The sequence below is a fragment of the Camelus bactrianus genome, unplaced genomic scaffold (assembly GCF_048773025.1).
Source record: "Camelus bactrianus isolate YW-2024 breed Bactrian camel unplaced genomic scaffold, ASM4877302v1 HiC_scaffold_42, whole genome shotgun sequence".
In the NCBI taxonomy this organism is placed as follows: Eukaryota; Metazoa; Chordata; class Mammalia; order Artiodactyla; family Camelidae; genus Camelus; species Camelus bactrianus.
This window is the reverse complement of record NW_027413958.1, coordinates 726,851-731,407: the sequence shown is the minus strand read 5'-3', so window position 1 is coordinate 731,407 and position 4,557 is coordinate 726,851.

Genomic DNA, 4,557 nt, shown 5'->3' with positions numbered 1-4,557 from the left:
ACTGGGGGAAGACATTCGAAAGGCTCCTAGGAGAACCCGGGTGCTGCAGACAGAAGACGGAACCTCCCCACACTCAGAATTCCGGAACACGTGTGACTGTGTGGGTGAGGTTTAGGGCCGCACTCCACGCAGCTTCCTGGTGTCACAGTTGTTCCCTGGCAGGGAGAATTCCGCTAATTACCTCCCCTGTTCATGGGGAGGCAGAAGATGCTACCTGCATTTCCAGCCCAAACCCCACCGTTCCCCGGCAGCCCGCAAAGTGAGGGACTGGGGGAAGACACTCGAAAGGCTCCTAGGAGAACCGGGTGCTGCAGACAGAAGACGGAACTTCCCCACAATCAGAATTCCGGAACACGGCTGACTGTGTGGGGGAGGTTCGGGGCCGCCCTCCACGCAGCTGCCTGGTGTCACAGGTGTTCCCTGGCAGGGAGAATTCCACTAATTACCTCCCCTGTCCATGGGGAGGCACTAGATGCTACCTGCGTTTCCAGCCCAACCCCCGCCTTTCCCCGGCAGCCCGCACTGGGAGGGACTGGGGGAAGTCCTTCGAAAGGCTCCTAGGAGAACCCGGGTGCTGCAGACAGAAGACGGAACTTCCCCACAATCAGAATTCCGGAACACGGCTGACTGTGTGGGGGAGGTTTAGGGCCGCCCTCCACGCAGCTGCCTTGTGTCACAGGTGTTCCCTGGCAGGTGGAAGTCCGCTAATTACCTCCCCTGTCCATGGGGAGGCACTAGATGCTACCTGCGTTCCCAGCACAACCCCCTCCTTTCCCCGGCAGCCCGCAAAGGGAGGGACTCTTGGAAGACACTCGAAGGGCTCCTAGGAGAACCCTGGTGCTGCAGACAGAAGACGGAACCTCCCCACACTCAGAATTCCGGAACACGTGTGACTGTGTGGGGGAGGTTCGGGGCCGCCCTCCACGCAGCTGCCTGGTGTCACAGGTGTTCCCTGGCAGGGAGAAATCCGCTAATTACCTCCCCTGTCCATGAGGAGGCACTAGATGCTACCTGCGTTTCCAGCCCAACCCCCGCCTTTCCCCGGCAGCCCGCACTGGGAGGGACTCGGGGAAGACACTCGAAGGGCTCCTAGGAGATCCCGGGTGCTGCAGAGAGAAGACGGAACCTCCCCACACTCAGAATTCCGGAACACGGATGACTGTGTGGGGGAGGTTTAGGGCCGCCCTCCACGCAGCTGCCTGGTGTCACAGGTGTTCAATGGCAGGGGGAAGTCCGCTAATTACCTCCCCTGTCCATGGGGAGGCACTAGATGCTACCTGAGTTTCCAGCCCAACCCCCGCCATTCCCCGGCAGCCCGCACAGAGAGGGACTGGGGGAAGACACTCGAAAGGCTCCTAGGAGAACCTGGTTGCTGCAGACAGAAGACGGAACCTCCCCACACTCAGAATTCCGGAACACGTGTGACTGTGTGGGTGAGGTTTAGTGCCGCACTCCACGCAGCTTCCTGGTGTCACAGTTGTTCCCTGGCAGGGGGTATTCCGCTAATTACCTCCCTTGTCCATGGGGAGGCACTAGATGTTACCTGCGTTTCCAGCCCAACCCCCGCCATTCCCCGGCAGCCCGCACAGGGAGTGACTGGGGGAAGACACTCGAAAGGCTCCTAGGAGAACCTGGATGCTGCAGACAGGAGACGGAACCTCGCCACACTCAGAATTCCGGAACACGTGTGACTGTGTCGGTGAGGTTTATGGCCACACACCACGCAGCTTCCTGGTGTCACAGTTGTTCCCTGGCAGGGGGTATTCCGCTAATTACCTCCCTTGTCCATGGGGAGGCACTAGAAGCTACCTGCTTTTCCAGCCCAACCCCCGCTGTTCCCCGGCAGCCCGCACAGGGAGGGACTGGGGGAAGACACTCGAAAGGCTCCTAGGAGAACCCGGGTGCTGCAGACAGAAGACGGAACTTCCCCACAATCAGAATTCCGGAACACGGCTGACTGTGTGGGGGAGGTTCGGGGCCGCCCCCCACGCAGCTGCCTGGTGTCACAGGTGTTCCCTGGCAGGGAGAAGTCCGCTAATTACCTCCCCTGTCCATGGGGAGGCACTAGATGCTTCCTGCTTTTCCAGCCCAACCCCCGCCTTTCCCCGGCAGCCCACACTGGGAGGGACTCGGGGAAGACTCTCGAAGGGCTCCTAGCTGAACCCGGGTGCTGCAGACATAAGACGGAACCTCCCCACACTCAGAATTCCGGAACACGGATGACTGTGTGGGGGAGGTTCGGGGCCGCCCTCCACGCAGCTGCCTTGTGTCACAGGTGTTCCCTGGCAGGTGGAAGTCCGCTAATTACCTCCCCTGTACATGGGGAGGCACTAGATGCTACCTGCGTTTCCAGCCCTACCCCCACCGTTCCCCGGCCGCCCGCAAAGGAGGGACTGGGGGAAGACACTCGAAAGGCTCCTAGGAGAACCCGGGTGCTGCAGACAGAAGAAGGAACTTCCCCACAATCAGAATTCCGGAACACGGCTGACTGTGTGTGGGAGGTTCGGGGCCACCCTCCGCGCAGCTGCCTGGTGTCACAGGTGTTCCCTGGCAGGGGGAAGTCCGCTAATTACCTCCCTTGTCCATGGGGTGGCACTAGATGCTACCTGCTTTTCCAGCCCAACCCCCGCCGTTCCCCGGCAGCCCGCACAGGGAGGGACTGGGGGAAGACACTCGAAAGGCTCCTAGGAGAACCCGGGTGCTGCAGACAGAAGACGGAACCACCCCACACTCAGAATTCCGGAACACGTGTGACTGTGTGGGTGAGGTTTAGGGCCGCACCCCACGCAGCTTCCTGGTGTCACAGTTGTTCCCTGGCAGGGGGTAGTCCGCTAATTACCTCCCTTGTCCATGGGGAGGCACTAGATACTACCTGCTTTTCCAGCCCAACCCCCGCCGTTCCCGGCAGCCCGCACAGGGAGGGACTGGGGGAAGACACTCGAAAGGCTCCTAGGAGAACCCGGGTGCTGCAGACAGAAGACGGAACTTCCCCACAATCAGAATTCCGGGACACGGCTGACTGTGTGGGGGAGGTTCGGGGCCGCCCCCCACGCAGCTGCCTGGTGTCACAGGTGTTCCCTGGCAGGGAGAATTCCGCTAATTACCTCCCCTGTCCATGGGGAGGCACTAGATGCTCCCTGCGTTTCCAGCCCATCCCCCTCCTTTCCTCGGCAGCCCGCACTGGGACGGACTGGGGGAAGACACTCGAAGGGCTCCTAGGAGATCCCGGGTGCTGCAGAAAGAAGACGGAACCTCCCCACACTCAGAATTCCGGAACACGGATGACTGGGTGGGGGAGGTTTAGGGCCGCCCTCCACGCAGCTGCCTGGTGTCACAGGTGTTCCCTGGCAGGGGGAAGTCCGCTAATTACCTCCCCTGTCCATGGGGAGGCACTAGATGCTACCTGCGTTTCCAGCCCAACCCCCGCCTTTCCCCGGCAGCCCACACTGTGAGGGACTCGGGGAAGACACTCGAAGGGCTCCTAGGTGAACCCGGGTGCTGCAGACATAAGAAGGAACCTCCCCACACTCAGAATTCCGGAACACGGATGACTGTGTGGGGGAGGTTCGGGGCCGCCCTCCACGCAGCTGCCTTGTGTCACAGGTGTTCCCTGGCAGGTGGAAGTCCGCTAATTACCTCCCCTGTCCATGGGGAGGCACTAGATGCTACCTGCGTTTCCAGCACAACCCCCTCCTTTCCCCGGCAGCCCGCACAGGGAGGGACTCTGGGAAGACACTCGAAGGGCTCCTAGGAGATCCCGGGTGCTGCAGACAGAAGACGGAACCTCCCCACACTCAGAATTACGGAACACGGGTGACTGTGTGGGTGAGGTTTAGGGCCGCCCTCCACACAGCTTCCTGGTGTCACAGGTGTTCCCTGGTAGGGGGAAGACCGCTAATTACCTCCCCTGTCCATGGGGAGGCACTAGATGCTACCTGAGTTTCCAGCCCAACCCCCGCCTTTCCCCGGCAGCACGCACTGGGAGGGATTCGGGGAAGACACTCGAAGGGCTCCTAGGAGATCCCGGGTGCTGCAGACAGAAGACGGAACCTCCCCACACTCAGAATTCCGGAACACGGCTGACTGTGTGGGGTAGGTTCGGGGCCGCCCTCCACGCAGCTGCCTGGTGTCACAGGTGTTCCCTGGCAGGTGGAAGTCCGCTAATTACCTCCCTTGTCCATGGGGAGGCACAAGATGCTACCTGCATTTCCAGCACAACCCCCGCCTTTCCCCGGCAGCCCGCACAGGGAGGGACTGGGGGAAGACACTCGAAAGGCTCCTAGGAGAACCCGGGTGCTGCAGACAGAAGACGGAACCTCCCCACACTCAGAATTCCGGAACACGTGTGACTGTGTGGGTGAGGTTTAGGGCCGCACCCCACGCAGCTTCCTGGTGTCACAGTTGTTCCCTGGCAGGGGGTAGTCCGCTAATTTCCTCCCTTGTCCATGGGGAGGCACTAGATGCTACCTGCTTTTCCAGCCCAACCCCCGCCGTTCCCTGGCAGCCCGCACAGGGAGGGACTGGGGGAAGACACTCGAAAGGCTCCTAGGAGAACCC